Source organism: Triturus cristatus, chromosome 11 (assembly GCF_964204655.1).
Source record: "Triturus cristatus chromosome 11, aTriCri1.1, whole genome shotgun sequence".
Lineage (NCBI taxonomy): Eukaryota > Metazoa > Chordata > Amphibia > Caudata > Salamandridae > Triturus > Triturus cristatus.
In genome coordinates, this window is record NC_140594.1 from 1,148,469,620 (window position 1) to 1,148,490,431 (window position 20,812).

Genomic DNA, 20,812 nt, shown 5'->3' on the forward strand with positions numbered 1-20,812 from the left:
ATCTTTCACAACTTTAAAAAGTGCCTTGCTGCAATTGTTTGCGGACTCTATTTTTTTAGCTAGAAACTTTTTCTTCTCGTTTCGGACCTTCAGGAAGTGAGTTTTGAGAGCTTGCTTGTAGATGAGCTTGCTCTGGCGGTCATAATTTTTCCTCCAAGAGCGTTCAAGACATTTACAGGCTTTTTTGCCTCAGTTCCTCCGAGAACCAGGGGGCCGAGGGACTATTCCGCATGTCCCTATGCACTTTGGGAGGAGCAAGGTGAAGTGTCCAGGTATGAAGCCAGTTCTCTAAAGTGGGAGTTGGCCCAGTGAGGATCACATCCGTAAAGGAGCAGGTTACAGTCTGACATATCCACGTGCAACCACAACCCATGCCGTCCAATACACGCAGCAGATGAACAATGCACAAGGCCACAAAATCTGTCCAAGAGCACGTATGACCCAAGTCGCAGGCACACCACCTCAAAGGGATAAGGGTACACGAAATCAGAGCTGCAGGGGCAACTCCCCACCAATGCAGCACACACACATAGTAATCACAGAACATCAGCAATGACAGAAATGATGTTTAAAGTGCAACACCTTCACCACAGGACAGAGGACACAACAGGTTCTGCTTGTGCATAGTAACTGGCCACTCACATCTGGCATTGACTGACACTGTGTGATGATAATGTACGGGTACTACCACACATCTGTCACGTAGTCGAAAATCCCACTGTCTGCCATCAAATAGCCAGCTCCACCAAAACAGTCACAATGTGCATTGTCATGCAGTCCGTATGTAAACATCTGCAAAGCGTCAACATACAGAGAAAACTCTGTTAACCTGCATCTCCCCATAACATTGCAGAGGGACAATCAACACTTACTGCAGAGCAGACCACAAACCCCATCAGTGATGATGAAGAGGACAACCTGCACATATGTCAAGACACCCTCTAACGGACAATGGACAGACTCCTCACCCCACCCCCAGGAGCAGGGCAGGCCAGCTGCCTCAAGGTGACCCCACCACCTGCACAGACTACACAGCAGGAAACACACACCACCACGGCTGTCTCCCAGGATCCCCACGAACAATACATGGAATTTCAACGCCATGTGTTGGGTTGCCAGGTGGAGTTGGCAGTTCAGCTGCGGGTGGGTTTCGAGCTCATGGCAGCCAAACTCGAGGCCATACGTGGGTGTCTGAGTCCCATCAGGGACCACGTACAGTCTGTTACGGACACCCCCTGTCTGCATCATGCTCACCGACAATCCTTGGCTGACCTCGCTGTGGCCATTACTTGGATACAGGAACTGTCCACTCAGACAGGCACCAGCGATGACAGCACAAAGTTGGCACAGATGCGGAGGACAATGGAGACCATGGAGCAGATGCAGGCTGGAAGTAGGGCTGCCATGGCTGAACACCAGCAAGATGTAGCTGGGATCTTCCATGCCCTGCAGTTTATCATCGTGCCATTGCTGCCACTGAGCCAGTCCCAGATAACTGCAGCGGGAACTTTGACACACACATCTCCGACCCCTGATGTGTCAGTGGCACCCAGTGATGCAGCCCCAGCACCTTCGCACCCTGATGTGTCAGTGGCCCCCAGTGATGCAGCCATTACACCGGACAAACCGTACACAGAAGAAGTATCCGAGGAATAAGATGTGGCTGGTAATTACTGTGTGAGGAAAGGGGTAGTAGCATCATGCCCTGGGACAACACCTCCCACTGTCCCCCGGAATACTCTGTGACATCCACCCTGACCCTGACATGGACTGCCACATCTTCACTGCTTGACATTTAGACAGCAGTCCTGCTGCGGACTGCACTCTCCCTCTTCCCAATCCCATGATTGGCCCACCACTGGGCTTCCATGTTGTGTGGTCTTGCATGGCTATGCACAGCTCCAGCTCCGCCATTCACGAGAATGTGAATACAACATTCGAAATCACACAGATGTGTCATGAATATTTTCACTCATGTATGAAAGTATGGCTGGATGTAGGACAATGATTGCAGAAGAAGGTACATCAATGCGCATGTTTATCCCTGAGACACATGGCCAATTGGATGACTGTGAAGGTGAGTACTAGCTGTGTCCCAATTGCACATTAACAGCAATCTCACAACCCCCCAACGTTGGCACACTTCCATGTATTGAAGAGGGCTGTGTGTAGGAATGACCAAATCGGTAGCAGGCCAGGAGTGGTGTCCTACATCACATGTGACAACAGAACTTCAAGCCGCATACCTACTCACACACATCTGTGTTAACACATTCTGTTCTGATTTATGACATTGCTCCACATGGTCAGAGGTTGGGCACCATACTCACATTGCTGAAGACACGTAAGAGCAACTGATCTGCCAGCAACTATCCCAAAACAATGTCTGGGTCACAGAGGTGAAGCTGTCAAAAGGGACACACCCCCATTGTACATGCGTCAGTCAGACCCTCCCTGTGTAGGGACGATGCTCATTGTGCCACACGAGTAGTCAATCTAATCAACACTCATCCCAGTTAGACACCAGTGAAGTTGCGTAGACTTTATTGGCAGGTGCGTGTCAGTACGGACAAGGCAAGGGCCACAATAGGCAGGGACATGCTTAAGACACTTGCACGCAGCATGGGAACCTTTCGAGGTGCAGGAAATGGGAAGGCAGAGATGAACACCGATCATTACGGATGGCAACAGTCTCAGCCCACCTTGCCTTGCTGGACGAGTCATGTGTTGTTTGGCGTCTGCCCATTGCCCCGTGTGAGGGGGCACGACTTACAGCCCATGGGGTCTGCATAATGCTCTGCCCCCGAACTGCGTCGACTGTCTGCTCTGCTGATAGTGATCAGGTGAAAGGGTCCAACTAGGTCACATGTTGTGCTACATTCCCATGTGTGTACTCTCCCCCCAGCAGTGTGTCCGAATTGGTAATGTTGCCAAACGACGCTGTGCTGTTCCGACCATGGAACAGCATCACCTTGCATAGGTGTGTGTACACACGCATAGTTCCACGCACATGCATTCAGAGTCAAGGCGAAGGCAGACATGTCCTCAGTTGTGGTGGGATATGTGAGCATTCCCCATGATGCAACAAGTTGTTGGGACCTGTGCTGTGGGTGACAATCTTATATAGCTGCAGGAACGTAGTTACTTGTCCATGAATGCCAGCGCAGCCTTATGTGCAATGTGTTCCAATAGTACGTCGTTGTCGTGTTCAAGGAACACCAGTGTGAGCCAATCAATTAACTGGTCCAGGCAGATGTGCTCAGTCCATGCCGTTTCCCCAATCCGTAACACTGCCCAATAGGGGAGCACCTCGTTGTGGTCACTGCACACGAGGAGTTGTGCAATCTCCCATGCGCAACTGCCAGCACATATGCCAAAGATCAGTTCATCCCATGCACGGCTATCCCGGTGACACTCCTGTTCGTGGGCCAACAGGGGGCGCACTGTCAGGTCACAATCCAATTCAGCTACCGTTGCGTTGGATAGGCAGACTTCCATGGGCCACTCGAATGTGCATGATCGACAGTGGAACCAGGGCTGGACGCAGGTGACGTAGGCAAGACGGAAACTCAGACGGTAACTGATTCGCAACACTGCCATTGGCAGGGATCCCAACAGACGCAGCATTCGTGCACGGTACAGTTCCACGTGACAGGGGTTGTACATGTGCCCGAGAATGCCTGCCATTGCGTTTGTTGGGCTCATGGCACCAGCACTCCTCAGACCGGCGGAAGTTCGGTGAACGATATGCCACAGCTCTGGACAATGAGTCGTATGTGTGCGATGTTTGGACATATGGGTAGTTTTTGACTTATGTGTCAAGGGCATCTATTGCAGGTGTAGGTCGTGCAGGGACAATTGTGTGTGGGGTGTAGGCACATTGGTGTTTCATTAGCGCAGTTTGTGGTGTGGGAGTCATCGGAGGCTGGTATTGTATCTCACGCAGGGTGTGCCAGCCGCATTCAGGACCAAGGTCGGGGGTTGGGTTGGCCTTCAGCCTTGTGTGTTGAGACAAAGGGGCTTTCATATCTGTTATAAGTCTGACTACTGCTTGAATTTCTTGCATGTGATGTGGACTTCGCGCTGACTTTGATGCCAGGCCTGTGATTTGGGGTGCACAGATTTGGAGACACCCGCAGCTGTTGGCATGTTTGCATGAGCCAAGGGCCGGATTGGCCTTGCGCTCCTTGTTCAGTCTCTCTCTTTCTTTCTCTCTCTCTCTCTCTCTTTCTCTCTTTCCCTGTCCTTTGCTGAGGCCCGACACACCTTCTTATCTTGGATATTGTCTTACACAGTCACAGATCGTCCAGGGATGCCCCGCCATGACTCTTCAGAATAGTTGTTTGGTGACAAATTAGGATGTGACATTTTGTTTGGTCCTTCAATGGTGAATGTATGAATCAGGATTTCAGTACTCACATGTATGTTGATTGTTGCAATTGTGCGACATCAGGCAGGTGCTTTTGTTCATGTTTTCGTGCTGTTGATGTGCAGTGTCTTGGTCCTGGGGAGGTGAGGGTGCCCGGGGTGGGCCCCCGGGGGGGGGGGGGGTGATCCTGGGGCTGGTGGCGGTGGCCCTCTTGGGTGTCAGGCACGCATGTTCAATGGCTCCATGGCATCTGTTGTTCTTCAGGTGTGGCTCTGGACTGGGCTCCCTTTTGTGGTGCAGGTTGTAGTCCAACTTGGCACCAGGTCAGAGCAGGTGTTAGTTTCCTTGTGCTAAAGCGCCTTATCGCATGTTTTATGATCTTATTGCCGATGTGGCTGGTTGTTAAGAATTTTGTGGAGTGGTGTTGTTGCGGCTTTTTGCTCGGGAACGTCTACTCTACATCTCATTAGCGATAGTTACCGGGGTCATCTGTGGCGATGTTTTTTGCGGATGCTTTCGCAGGAAAACTGGTGGTATCAGCTGTTAACATCAGCTTGTGAATGGGGAGATACATTTATCGCAACTTTGGCTGAGATAAAGTGCCGGTAACTCGGCGATAGCTCCTTGAGAATATGGCCCTCAGAATGTCCTGAGGTTTGTCTATTGCATAACCAAGGAGGTTAAGCTAGTGTGAGAGCCATAGAATGAGCGACTGAGCAACCACCTTTCTAGGTGTAGTTGGAACAACATGAATAATTTTCCATATGACAAGTAGCAAGTAGTGAATAGCATGTCTATTTGTGTAGTGAATGAAAAATGGCATCAAAAGGTATTCCAGGGTTATGTGCAGATTATTCAAGCTTTGACGTTCTCATCTGGCGGCTGCTAGCAACGCATCAAGACCAATTGCTTTGTTTGTAGGGTTCTAGGGTGGGAAGTTAATTACGTAATGATTTATCAATGATTTACTTATTATGGATTAGTTAATTGATCAGTATTTATGCAAATTGCGTAATTATCGTATATTTGTAGTGATATTTTGTGTGTGTGTTGTTGGGTTCATAGGGGTATAGGATGTGAAGCTGTATTATTTTTTAAATTATTAATTTGATACTAATTATTAAGTCAATAATCAGGTAAATTGTGTAATTATTTTTTTGTATGTTATTTTTTATTTGCGTGTTGTTAGATTTGTAGGGGTATAGGGTAAGACATTAATTAACTTCTAGGCGAAACCAAAGAGGATGATGGACGGAGTGTTGAACATTGCAAGCACTCACCCCCAGTCGACTGATCTGGGTTTAATCCATCATCATTCTTTAGCTCACTCCACCACCCCAGTTCAGACATGGCCATATGCAATATCTAAATATTTTTTAAATACATATATATAATTTTTATATCAATCATTTTTACTAAATCAATTAATAGAGTAATTAAAATATGTTATGTGTTTGAAATGAACTGCTTTTTCTACTGTTTTTCTACTGTTGCACACACTGAAGTGGGAATATTAATTGTACCCCTCTGGAGTCCAATGCTTTCCTTACTGTTGCACAGACTGGAATGGTAGTAAATGTGACCCCTTTACAGTTCCACGCTTTACCTACTGTTGTTGAGGCTGGAGCGGCTATAGTAAATTTGACCCCTCTGGAGTCTAACGGTTTTCCTATTGTTGCACAGACTGGAGTGGGAGTAGTAAATTATACCCAACTGCTGTCCAACACTTTACCTCCTGTTGCACAGACTGGAGTGGGAATAGTAAATTTTACCCTTCCGTAGTCTAATGTTTTCCCTACAGTTACACAGACTGGAGTGGGAATAGTACATTTTTCCCCTCTGGCATTCAATGCTTTCTCTACTGTTGCACAGATTGGAGTGGTAATAGTAAATTATACTCCTCTGGTTTCCAACGCTTTCCCTATTGTTGCATACAGTTGAGTGGGAATAGTAGATTTTACCATTCCGGAGTCCAACGCTTTCCTTAGTGTTGCATAGACTATTATGGAAATAGTATATCTAGTTTTTTACAGAGTTTACTATATTATTATTATTTCTTAGACATGAGTAATATTATTATTTGTTTAAATTTTAAATATATTATCTGTATATGCATGTGTATATATGTATATATATAAATATGTGTGTGTATGATTATTTATTTGTTTATTAATATTTTATTTAATCTAATTTGTTTTTATTTTAAAAAATAAAAATTTTGTAGGTGTTTATGCATATATAAATGTAAGTATAAATATGATTCTTATATTAGTAAATAAAAAAAACACAAAAAATGTAATGTAATGTCAAATATATATATTTAATATTAGTAGTATGTTATAGTTATGTTGATATAAACATACACACCTCTTTTAGACTGCCACAGCCCAAGCAGGGGTTACTGGTCCCAACCGTGGGGGTTGTGGCCTTTTACTCACGATGGTTGAGGGCTTGACCTAACCATGAGTCATGGGAGAAAATTGTTTAGTTGATTTAGGCCCAATTTGTCCAATGATATTATTAGTTGAGAGTCGTCTGCATAATTTACAGACGATATCCATAAGGACTTAATCAGGATCAACAATGGTCTTAAGTAGACATTGAACAAGATGGGACTCAGGGCAGAACCCTGAGGTATTCCATGCCCAATATCTTTGTATATAGATACATATGGGGTAGAGTTATTCCTTGCCGGCTTTCCCATAGGTAGGATTCAAACCACTTAAGCAGGGTTCATTTTATTCAAATCTCCTTCAGGCGTGTAAGGTAAATTTGGTGGTTGATAGTGTTGAATGCGGCAGAGAAGTCCAACAGGATAACTATCGCTATTCGACCACCGTCAACTTGTATCTTTAATTCATTAGTAGCTAAAACCATCACTGTTTCTTTCCCATGGGCTCGCCTAAAACCCATCTGTTCCAGTTCTAGCAAGTTATTTTCTTCAAGAAAGCCCGCCAAGATCTTGCTACGGTACTTTTCAATTATCTTAACTGGGAAGGAGAGTCTCAAGATTGTGTCATAATTGCTGGGCTTTTGAATGTCAGCCAGGGGTTTCTTTAATAGGGGGGTTACCAATGCCATCTTCCAGGCTATTGGTACCACACCACCATCAAGTGATTTTATTTTTTAAACTTTATTTACAATTGTTGCCAATCGTGCACGTGAATACATATCATTTATAATGGCTTGGCAGCTACAAATGTGGCGCACTTGCATTCAACATCATAATAAACATCATTAGCTTATAGGCGAAAACATTTACTCTCAGGACCACTTAGCCAAAGGGCCTCAAGGGTTGGAGATCGGTTCTTGCTGGTGAATAAAAGTGACAAAGGCTCCCAAATGTCTCGGGCGGTATCTTAGAGGCATTAAGTCCCAAAAATTGGACAGTTGTTCATGGCAATTAGAAATGTCCTTTACCCCACCATCAAGGGATTAATTGCAGATCATTTATAAAGTAGGAAGAAGTTCATCTGATCTCTCTTTCCATAGTCCATAGATGAAATTGAGGAAAAAAGGGTCCAAAAGTCAGCTTCTCCTAGCAGACCAACCTTTTCTAGGATTGTCTCAGTAGACCGCCCTTGAGTTGAGTCTAACAGTTTGGCCCTATTACCAGGTTCGATCTTTTGATCATGCTTGAACCTATTTTGTATATCCGCAATGATCTGTTCGATATTATTATAAAAGTATTCTGAGAGGTTGCTGCATAATTCCTGTGATGGTGAGATAGTTTGTCTTATGCAATTCGTTGTGGTTAATTCCTTTAGCATATCAAAGACTTTATTTGATTTATTGGTTGCTTCAAGAATGGTGACTGAGAAGAACGCAGATCTGGCCTTCCTTGTTTCTGTTAGGTATTCCTTGTAGGCCGATTTTAATAAGGCTTTGTTATCCTTTGTGTAAAAGCTGAGCCATTGCCTTTCATTCTTTTAACACTTAGTTTTTAGGTCTCTCAGTGTTTCTGTAAACCATGGTGCTGATAGCTTAGGTTTGGGTCTGATTACTTATAACGGAACAGATTTATCTAGAGTATCTAAAGTTTTATTTTCATAATTTGAGTAATTTACTTATACTGAGTTTGATTCGTCAAAGCATGTGGTTGAATTAAAAACTGTTTCCCCGTTGAGTTTCTTCAGTTTAGCCCAAGGTCTCCTCAGTAATGGTTAAAAGTGACCAGACAGTGGTACGACCAACTGATGGGGGTGGGAGATTTAACTGTTACCATGTCAGAAGATGTTTAAATAGGATCCAGGGTGTGCCCACCATCATGAGTAGGCCCTATGGAGTAAGGCCATACCTTCACAGGATTTAAAAAAATCTACAGTTTGATTTTGATGGGTGTATTCCGCCATAGGTTAGAATCACCCAAAATAAAGCAATTAATGTGGATCATTTAAAAGTTGGATGCTAGATCTAAGAATGGTTGGGCAAACTCCTGAAAAGGGCCAGGGGTCTATAACATAGTAATACTGAGAGAAGAGCCTTCCTTTCCTTTGTGGGAAAAACAAAATAGCTCTATTCCTTGGCTTTCCTCCACCTCAAGTTTTAATAAGGCCCATTTATCTTTTAAAATAATCGTGACCCCGCCCCCTCTTTTTTTACTTCTAGAGTGAAATAGGGCTTTATATCCCGGTGGACATGCACTTTCTAAATCAACCCCAGGACTTTGAGAGAGCCAGGTTTCACTAATGAAAAACAAATCCCGGTCATTGGATGGTAGTAGCAAGTTCACCTCTGTAGCAAGCTTCACTAAGGATCTCTCATTTGGTAATCCCCATAATAAGATGTTTGACTTGGTTTCGCTGATATTTTGTATTTTCCCAAATCTACTTTTGGCATTAAATGAAACTGCCTCAGGGTCTGAATGAGGGTGACAAGTTTCAGAGATATTTGAGTTTAAGTCATATAGTTCTTTGTTAGAATGCACAATTCTCCTCTCACCTTGTGTAGTACAAATTCCAAAACTGGCAGCATGGCTGGTGGTGGCTGCTTCTGGGACGCTGATGGACGCAAATGGGTTTGCCTTTGGCTCACCTGCCCACTGCGTGGTTGTGCCACCATGCCGCTTTTGTAGCCCTCCCTCATTAAGATTGTAAAAAGAGCCTAACCTGCTCAGACATATAAGTGCGGAGCCAAACACATCGCCCCTCACTGACTGTTATCCAAGTAAACTCACATAATATATGGCAAGTGACCATTGCGCGATGTGCATGATGTCCGACAGGAAAAACTCTATTCACAACATACCCGCGTGCAATAGGCCGGCGAGCGACGAGTACCAGTAGCAACAGGAAATTAGAAGTGTATTGTGTTATCACGAGAAACCAGTACAGTTATTACTATGCACAGGAGTCAATATGAGGTTTCCTTTGGTTTATGACCATGTTGTGTTGTATGCAGTTCAATTCTTAAACTCTCAGGCTGCTTAATTTGAATCAAGTAGGAGTACCATCATGTTGATAATGTACTATTGGTTAAACTAGATATGCATTATTGGAACGCTGCAGTAAGTGTAATGATACGGACGATTTAAAAATGCATGACAATAATACTGTCTAAAGTGTACTGAAATATTTTAAAATTGCATAACCTCCAAACTTTAAAAATTAATAAAAACACATTTAAACAAAAAAATAAAGATTGTACAAATAGCTTGACCCCTCACTTCGATGGCCCCAAAATGGCAGCCATCAAGCGGTTTCAACAAAAAGTAGAGGAAGGTTGAGCGATTGCTTTCCAAAAACCAAAAATTTCATATTGCAGGTATTTAAAAATATATTTTTTTGCACTTTTTAAAAATTGTTTCTAAAACCGTGTGTTCAGCTTAGAATAACTTCACAAACAATCTGAAAAATACCCCTTCGATATTGCACAATACTTCACATTCAATTACATACAATTAAAATGATACTAAAATAGCGTCTTGAGCTTAAAAGAGATTCCCTTTTGTAAAATAACACTTCCCCAGCGCGAAAAATCACGGGATCTTAGTTTTACTCTGACTGATAGATTAGCTAGTCCCTTTAATGTTTATTTGCATGCATTTGTACACGCGGGGTGTATGTGGCAGAAAATACCCTCTTACCCCCTGCAGCTTGACCTTCTTGCCTATATGCTCAGTTGGTCATGACCCTTGGTGTGCTTCTTTCATTCACCATTATCTGTTGCAACACAGTGACACACATAAGTGCAATGCTTGTCTATATTGCTAAGTCTTACCAGAAAAAAACTAGATGGCATATTTACAATAATGTGTCGCAGAAACTGAGAGAGTGATAACGCAGGCCCCCTTGCATCATGTTTGCAAGGGTGCCTGTGCCATTGGTATGATTGTTTTTGTGTAGGAAGGGACACCTTCCTGCACAAAAACAATCAAAGTTAACATTTTCTTGTTCTGTGTGTGCTGTGAAATGCATTACAAGTGGAAAGAGGAAAAAAAGAAGATTTCTCCTTGTTGTGCCTGCTTTGTGAGGCGTTAGTTTTGGTGCTGCCCCAGATTCACGCTATGTTGTAAATCTGGGCCAGTGCCAATAACCCTGGGTGTTGAATCGGAGCACCTACAGCAACACCAATGGAACACCCCTTCCACGCAGAGTATGGCGATGCTTAATGCATATTTACAAGGCCAGGAAAAAAACACAGGGTGGCTTTGCGTGGCCTTGTAAATGTCGGCAGGCACAGTGCGCCTCAGGAGCATCACCAAAGTGATGCTCCGGGGCATTAAAAGTGCCGCAGGTGTATCGTAATTTGCACCAAGGATACTAGTGAAGCAAAACCTTCTCCCACAAACTCTGAGAACTTGGAAGTTATTTGTCTTTGCCAGGATTCTCGATCGAGAAGTTATTCTATCTGCAGCTGGGCTGTATTTCAGCTGCCGGGTGTTCTCTCCTTTAAGGGCACAACAACATGTGACTGGAAAATAGCTGCACACAGAAGGGTATGGCAGATGACGGGATAGGCAATAGGTAAGGTGAAAGGTCAGGGGAGAGGATGGGAGGGCAGGACAGTGCACAGAAGGGTGCTAGGGAGTTTTCACTTTCTCTTAGCTGTTTTCCCTGGAGACAGAGCGTTGCTGTTGTTTTCTGAGATGCAAGGACCTATAATCACATAAATCACAATTACAAGTCTATTTCTAAGTTCATCAATAAGGAGAGTTGTAAGTAGTTTTGAAGGGTTTTATTTTGTAATTAAAAGTTTAGACATTTCAGATTGTTTATCCATTAGTCAAATGTCAATCAGATTACAGAATTGATAGTATAAGATACGGTTAGAGCAGATCATAATAAAATAATGCATTCAACGAGTTCCTAAAGGAATGGGTCAAAAATGGTGTCAGTTAGAACCCATGAAGAGTTTAAATGTGAAAGACAAGTTTGAGAATAGAGCATGAAGCTCAAAATCAATAATCAATAATGTAGGAAGCTGGCTCTTTATATAGTGGACTAAAAAGAGGTACACTGTGTAAAGAGTCCAGGCAAACCCCAAAGGAATTACAGAGGCACAAATTAAACCCAAAATCCTCTCTTTTGTAGTAGTGTGGGTGAGCCGATAGGCATATCAGAGGGTAGTCCTAAGCATTTACTGCACACATAAAGGCAGTAAGTGAGACACACACTCAATAAAGACATCGGACAGCAGTTTATAAAAATAACACATAGTTTTATATGAATTTAGATGCCAAGATCATTGGAATCAGGTAAGTACCTTTTAAATTATGAAATTCTAAGTTTTTAAAAGTTGCCAGTGCAATTTTTGGGTGTGGTATAGTTATCCTATGGGGAAAAACATATACTGTATTCAGGCACTTAACAGTGACTTAGGGGACTGTTCTCTGGGACTTAAGGTGGGTATGGGGCAAGGTCCACCAACAGGTTACTTCGGGAGGCTCTGGGGCATCTGGGTGCAGAGGTGTGTCAAGGCATCATGTGTCCCATTCACTTTAAGGGAGAACAATCCGGTCAGAAAGAAGCTGTAAGGATGGCTCGACACTTGAGATGCTGGGGCATGTAGGCACACCATTGGTCCACTTCTCAGGCTGTGGGGCTCAGGTGCAGTAGTGTCTTTTGGTGTCAGATTCGGTGCTGGAGTCACTCGCGGTTGGAGGGGGCCTGCAGAAAGAGGCTGCAGATGGTGACTGGAAGTCCAAAACCCAAGGGTGGGCTTAGCTCCTATGGATCTGGTGACCCCCGTTGGCACCATCATCTCCCTTGGACTCGAGCTGTGGAGCGCGGGTGCAGAGGTACTTTGGGGCACCCGGTGTCAGCCATGGAAGACCCACTTCTTGGTCTTTGTTCTGCAGAAAAGTGACAAACAGAACAGTGGGGCCAGTCGCGGTGTGGGTCTCATTATCTCTGAAGTCCCTCAACATGCTTAAAGGTCTTCTTCGGCATTGGTGTCCAGACTGGACACATCAAGCCTAGGTTGCTTGAGGGAGTCCAGTACCCAGGTATTGGTGTTGTGCAGCTCCGGTCAGTCCTGGTGGTCCCACACTTGGAGCGAGGATGGATCTGACCTGTGAGAGCACGGCTTCATCTTCCTGGGTCGTTGCTGCTTCAGAAGTCCCAGTGAGCAGCAGGTCAGTGTACCGACTTAGCGTCTTTGGTGCCTGCAGCTGCAGAGGAGTAGCTCCTCTACTCCAAGGGAGTGTCTCTGGCGATTGGTGAAACACTGGCAGCCCTCCAGGTTTCTTGGAGTCTGCATAGTGGCAGGTCAAGTTAGTTGCTGTACAAGGGACGGGTGCAGCTTTCTTCCTTGTCCCCTCCTTCTTTTATGTCTATCAATGTTGCAAGTTCCAGTATTAGGGGGTCCCCTAAATACTCAATTTAGGGGCGTTAAGGGGAGGGAGGGGTAGTAGGCAATGGGCTACTTATCGCTGAGGTCACAACACCCACTTCCTTTGGGGAGAGGGCATCACTATGTCTCAATATTTCTAATTCTACCACACACAAGATGGTGGAATTCTAACTGGTCTTCACTTCAGACTGTTTGCCCTAGGTGTTTGTCCAACTTGGCAGTGCAGCACGCCTCCTGCATAGCAAATTTTCTTACCTGTCCTGGTGCCAAATGGGCCTTGGTCAGCGGGGGTGGCTCCCCTCACCTCTGAGGGCACTCAGATTTGCATACCAAAGGTGGTGGGCTCTTTGAAGCTCCCTGCCTTGGCATGCTAATTTAGCAGCCTTCCTGGAGGAGGTGTAAAACACTTCTCTCCAGAGCAGGCATCGTTCCTGGCCTCCTCGGAGCATGGGCTTTCACCCTTGGGGGTCAGAAACTCATCTGTGGTGGCAGGTTGGACTTGACCTGTCAGCCAACACACTAGACGGCTGACAGGTTTAAAGGGGTACCTCTAAGGTACCCTCTGGGTTTGTGTATTAATACATCCAGTACTGGAATCAGTATCAATTTATTAATAAGAGGCATTTGATACCAAATACCATAAGTTTCAGTGAAGCCATTATGTAGCTGGGGAACTTATTTTGACCAGTGCCCAGCACATACCTTAAGATGGCTTCCCAGCTCACTTGCAATATCTAGCAATACATCTAGACATCACAGGGACATATCTGCTCATGCATATATATTGTCACATAAAACATAATACACCCTGCCTTAGGGCTCAGTGGCTTGCTAGGGGTGAATTACGTATATTAGACGTAGTGATTTTGGCATCGCACACAGGAGTGAGCCATGTAATGTTTTCACTCATGGTTTGTAACTATCACACAGTCTACAATGGCAGTCTGTGTGGGATTTGGGTGTGGGTCCCTTAAAGCGGCATCAGATATGCCGCAGCCCTCTGGGACCATCTTTAGCACTCCTGCCCTGGGTTCCCGGGGTACAATTTACTAGGGACTTACAGGGTTAACCAAATGGAGCACAGGCAGCTCCTCATTTTGGGGAAGGAGCACTGGCACTGAGGTTTGGTTATCAGGCATCAGTGCACTGTCAGAGTCGAAAATCAGCATCTAGTAGATATAACGGGGACAAAACGTGGGGGGATAGCTGCAACAAAAGCCTAGTTTCTTACAAAATAATTGCAGAACTTACCATAACGAGAGCTTCAAACAGTTCAGTAGAATCTTAAGACAACATAGGGTAAACAACCAATGGCAGAAGCAAATGTAAATCAACAAGAGGTAAAGCATAGAGTATGGGTCTGATAGAGTGGCAAAAGGGTTCAGAAACTGAACTAGGAACCCACACTTTTACAAGAGCATAAATCATTGTTGCAATACATGTTGCCTTGTTCTCTCATCTTCAGCAAATGAGAATTCAGTATTCTCCTGGGAGCAAATACTTCCCCCCAGTTCTCACACAGTCAGTCTTACATGGAGGCCTTATCTCCACAATTGCAACTTTTGTTAATACATCTAACTTCACATGGAGAATTTCTAGTTTGAGTCTCCCTTTCCCTTGATTTCACTACATTTCCTAACCTACTAATAAAGCAACATGTATTTTAACTCAACAATTATCTGTGTGAAAGCGTTACATCAGCTGCAAAAAAAGAAGTTATTAAGAAGGAACTTCTTTCATTTCAAACAAAACATGTTAAAAGAAAAGGTCTTGAAATGAGCAATGCATTTTTTAATGTGTGTTTTCTCATTTTTCAGCGAGAAAAACATGGGGGCATATCAACAACAACCGGCGATAATTATCTCTAAGCGCACTTAGTGCTGGGATAATTATCGCCGGCTAGCGTGAATTTTTATCGCTGAGATAGCGTGCTATTAGCAACGCTTATCTCAATAGCGATAAAAATCCTCACGCTAACAGGCTAACGTGAGATTATCGCTGGAAACCCAGCGATAATCTCACGTTACCTTGTTGATAGGGACAGGCAAACTTAGCCATGATATCCTCCTTCCATAGGATATCATGGCTAAGTCTGAAAAATACCAGACGTAAAAAAGCAGCGTTAACCGCGGTTAGCGCTGCTTTTTTCGTCTCTAACAGGGTTAGCGACATTCTTGATAATAGGAGAAATGTCGCTTAGCGACATTTCTCCTATTATTTTACTCTGGAACGCCCCCTGTGCATCTCATTAGAGATGCAAGGGGAAGCGTAGAGTAAAAGGGTGCTAACATGCAAATTTGCATGTTAGCACCCTGTTGTTGATAGGGCGCTAGTTTTATCTCTCCTTTTTTTGGCTTTTAAAGCCAAAAAAGCAGAGATAAAGCCCTTGTTGATATGCCCCAAAGTGTAGGACAAATTATGATGGTTTTTTGTGTGAATGGGAATATTTACAAACCATGCCTAAAGAAGACATTTTCTACAGGATATCAGTGCTAAAGAAGAGGTCAAATTCAGTACCACCTGCTGTAAATTGTGTGAAGCTTCTTTTCACAAAGAAAGATTTTTCATGAATACAGCATTCTTTTCTCAGTTAACTGAAACAATCTTTCTTCTAAAAGACAAGGTCAAGCTGGAGTCAGCCTTTCGGAGCATTTTATGCAGGTCATTTTCACATTTTATTCAAACCATTTATTAGCAAGTTGCTTAAAGCAGCTTTTAAGGCTATAAGTATGTCTTCATAGCATTCTTGCACATTTAAAAGTCGGATCAGTTCAATGTGAACTGCAAATTAATTCTATACACGTTTTACTATTGTAAGTTTAATAAAAGCACCTTCTCAAGGGACAGCTCTCCTGCTGGGACCTTGGCAGGGAGTAAGAGCTAATTTGCAAGGTGATGAAGCTGGAGAAGGGTCAGTGGACAGATGCATTGAGAGGGAATGGCTACTAAGTTGTACTAGTCAACCTATTGCCGTTAGCAGAAATGTTTATCTATTGCACAAAGTGCCCTGCCAGTCCACCCTTTTTCTTTACATAAAAGCCAGTGAAAGCTAAAAAAAGAAAAATTATGTACATATGTACATTGAAAATAGTTATTTGTTTCTCACAAATCAGAGAGCATGTACAAATGAGGAAGATATTCCAATTATGCATCCTAGCACAGCAGGGAAGTAGAGCTGTTGAAAGAAATGTTAGGTTGGCAAGTGCGAGCGAGGAAAATCTTATTCCAGACCACCTTTAGTGAGATTTCTCATTGTAGGCGGTCACGGATGATTGTTACAGCTAGCACAGGGAAATCTTCTGTTTGGGTTGAGGAAGCTACCGCTCGAGTAGAACATCTACTTGAGCGGCAGAAAGAAGCCGCGCCCTCTTGCACTGCAAGTGGTACAGTTTGTGGTGTAATAGAGAAGGGCCAACAGCCGACACTAAAAATCAGCGTGAATGGCATGACGTAATGAACTCCACTGCTTGCTGAAATCCACGTAGCACAGCAAAAGTTTTTAATCAGTTTGCAGAGTTTTGCGTAGCGTAACTCTGCAAACACCTCCTAGGCCGGCTCACAAGGTGGTGTATGCTTGGAGAAAGCATTCAGGTAGCTGGAAAAGCATTCCTTCTGGGCTAGCTCTGATCTGTTTTCTTGTCTTTTGTCATGTTCTAGTTAGTGGAGGCCATTTTCACTCTTCACATTACCTTCATGTTACTTTCCAAATGTATTTATCAATATGTAGTTAAAGAAACCTTTACATTCAAGGGAAGTGGCTAACTAGCCTAGATGGAGTACACACTTTGAAGCCACTCCGCACCATGGCCCAATTATCCGTCTAACTACTCCAGCCACTGGCACCATCCGTTTACCTGGTCGATTCCCCTGCATTGCAGATGCCAAAAAGGAGTGGCGGGGTAAGCAGCCGAACACAAGTCGATAACTCAGAGTCCAGAGGCGCTGTCCTTCGGGGTGCTCACCTCGCGGGCTGCAGCCATCTTGGGTGCACAGTGCAAGTCAGCCCAGCGAATTGTGCCCTACTCTGAACGGTGAGCAGGGAAGAACCATAGGCTGCCCAAATATTGTCTTGCCACAGAGGAGGCAGAGACATGACCGCAGACATGTAACTCGACTGAACAGAAGCTGGGTGAGCGGTCGGCAGCGAGAGTGGAGGTAGGCCTGGTTTGCAGAACGGAATGCAGTAAGCAGCATGATTGCGGTGATAGACAGAGGTGCTTAGCAACATACAATACCGCATGGCCCAACCCCCAAGAGCAAGTGCCTAGACAGCGAGATGCCTCCAGTTGCTGCTATGTCACAAAGCTCTGCATCCCGGCATGGCCTGGAGCCAGATACACGCTCCCCTCTGACACCGAGTATCAGACACTGCCCAGAGACCACCTCAGCTCTAGGCCCATCCGCAGGAAATTCACCCCGGTGTGATCGACTAGAAGCATGACATATCCCGCGGGCTGGGGGAGAGCTGCCATGCCTTGAGAGAGCAGGGAGCACAGTGCAGAGTTATACGAAGCAGGGAACTCCCTGACTCCCAACTCATGGCGCCTCCAGAACATAAATGCAGCATAGAAGGATGCGAGCCGTGGCCCCTGAGGCTCGGAGGTTCTGCGTGGAAGCCAGTGACATGCGAGCAGACCAGATGGGGAGGAAGAGAGGAAGCACTGTATCAAGTTCAGACACACATACATACCCTGGACCTGAGAGACAGGCACAGGCGAATGTCCCTCGCTGCACTTGACAGCCAGCCGGCTCAGCGGGGCATCTGCATCTGCAACACAGGAGAGGCGGATGAAAAGGGAAGGCCCTCTCCCTCTGTACACACGGTGAGACCCTACTCATCAGAATGCAGAACGGAGGTGAGGGGACTGGGCACATACAAGGCCCCCGGCTCCGCAGCCCACCGACGCGGGAACGGTTTGATTAAGCAACACAAGGCCAGGTACTCAGAGCTCGCCCACGAGCCTCCAGTGCTAAATCAGGACAGGCTGAGCAGCCGATTGCACCGGCCGCCTAAAGAACCAGAACGGCACAGACTCAATGACCCCCTCAGGCATACTCCTGGAGTCCGCGGCCCCCGCAGGGGGATAGGACGATCAGGGCATCTGCCAACACACAGTGTCAAACATCTGTACGATACAGATCACGAGCCATTACAGCCTGCAAGCCAATTGCTAGACCGCCAACCCACAAGCAGTGCAACACAGTACGAAACACAGCCCGAGAGGTGCCCATCTTCCACAAAAAGACCAGACATGGGCATATTCTATCCGACCCAAACCGACCATACGCAATAGAAGTAATGAGTCAACGACACCCCCTTTGAGGTGCCTGAAGATGGGTAGAAAGTGCACTGAACCTGGGCTGGCAACCACACATCAAGTACAACAGCCATGCAATCTGGGCAAGACCGCGAGGCATCAGAACCTCCTGCACTCCTCACGCTGGAATCAAAGATATACTTAGTACTCCAGGTGGTGGAAAAGATAGGAGTCTCCCTGGAACAGACCCAAATGTCCCCAGAGGGGCGCATAGACAAAATCACTTCTGACTTCACACTACTGCATCAGATGTTAGTGGAGAAGGTCAATGAAATGGAGGCAGAAATGGGAGAGGTCCTCCCTGCCACTAAAGCCACATCAATCGAAGTACGAGAACTCACAGCGCGAATGCACACCCTGGAGCGCAGAATGGACAGTGCTGAGGGCCGCTCCTGCCGCAACAAGATCTGGGTGGTGGGTGTCCCTGAGGGCAGGGAGGTAAGCGATGCTGTGCCATACAAGGCACGGTGGCTGAAGTCCCTGTTGCCATCAGACATATTCCCCACCTTCTTTGCTGTAGAAAGAGCCCATAGAGTGCCCTCGGGCCGCCCACCACCAGATACAGAACCCCAGCCCTCTCTCTTCCACCTTCTTTAATTTCAAAGACCGTAACGCTGTCCTTCGTGAAATGTGCAAGATGGAGGAGATTAAAGTGGATAACTCATCAGTTCTCCTCTTCCCGGACTACGCTCATTGAGTCCAGAAACAAAGAAGCACATTTTTGGCAGTCAAGTAACATATGCATGAACTGCACATTCACTACTCACTCCTCTTCCTGTCCCGACTTTGTTTTGCCATGGATGGCTCCACTCACTTTTTCAACATTGTTTGGGAGGCTTGGGACTGACTGGCGGCAACAGGAAACCACACATCATCGAACAGATGTGAAACTATTCATAAGTTTGCTTCAGACACTCGCAGAAGCCACAGGACGAACCACAGATGATCCAAGAGACCACCTGCACAACTTCATGCCGTCCAAACCCTGAACAGGAACTTCAGGAAAGACGTGAGGCCCTACAAACAGCAGCGACGATGTGAGACCGCCAAAACAACAGAGACACAGATGCCTCTCCTTAGCAGTCTCTCTGTGAAGATAGGTAATCTGCAGTATGGTCACTTGGAGAAGACTCACAGCAACACCCAGAAGTGACTCCCCTAACGGCAGATGATTTAATGTGAAAGCCAACAAAGACTCTAAGAAACTTTTGCATGAATGGCTGTATTCACATGTACATCACATGCCAATATATCATAAGTAAGCACGGAATGCCACAGTATGAGTCCCTACACCCCAGCCACATACATGAGGTTCGACCATGATCATAGTCATACCACAACACATACCCGATGATGTACAGAGCACCCAAATAGGCACTGTATTAGGGCCCAAGCGCATGCCAACCCCACATCCCCCGGCGGACTCTGCCAAACCCCCCCAACAGAAACCACAGATCGAACAGACGGGAGATGCCAAATGGCGCAGTTCATAGTTTGGGCAGACACACATTGCCCCTCTGTTCCTCCCCAGTTTAATGACAATAAAATCATCTCCTTGTTTGACCTTAAATATTACAGTCAGGCGACCAAAGTCTCCCCAGAGTCCCAGACGTGGCCCCTGCCTATTATGCAAGAACACCTTCACTGACTCTTCCCCAGTGAACTACGCCTCCTGCACACACCATCGCTTCACCCACGTGAAATATGCCACCTACAAACATATTCACCTGGAATATAAGAGGCATGCACACACCAGCCCGTAGATATGAAACCTATGCATACCTCAAATGACATGCAACTCACATATCATTACTACATGAGACCCATTTTACACAACCTGAGATCCGAAGTGGCAAATACTCGCTACAGGATATTCTTCTCATGATAGAGGAGCCTTATATGGATCCGCCCAGGAACCCCTTTGACTCCCGAAGAGGTATAAATAGGCACACACGGTCACTTCGTCTTGATGAAGGTCAGACTAAACAAGAAGTAAATAGTGGTAGGGTCCAAATAAGCTCCAAACACTGAGCAGGCAACATTCTGGCACTCGTTATCTGGAGTACTATCCTGCTAGTGTGATATTCCTTGGCTGCTAGGATGGGACTTCAACGCAGTGCTAGACACATACCTACACAGATCCTTCCCTACAAAAACCACTGACACATCCAATGCTAGGGCCTTAAAAGAGTAGCTACACCAATTGTGCCAAGCCAACAAATGGTGGACCTTGAACTCACAGATACAACTTCACTCCTATTGCATCCACACGGGCTACATATCCGTATAGACTGTTTCGTAGGGAGTGCTGCACTCCTCACAGACTGCATTA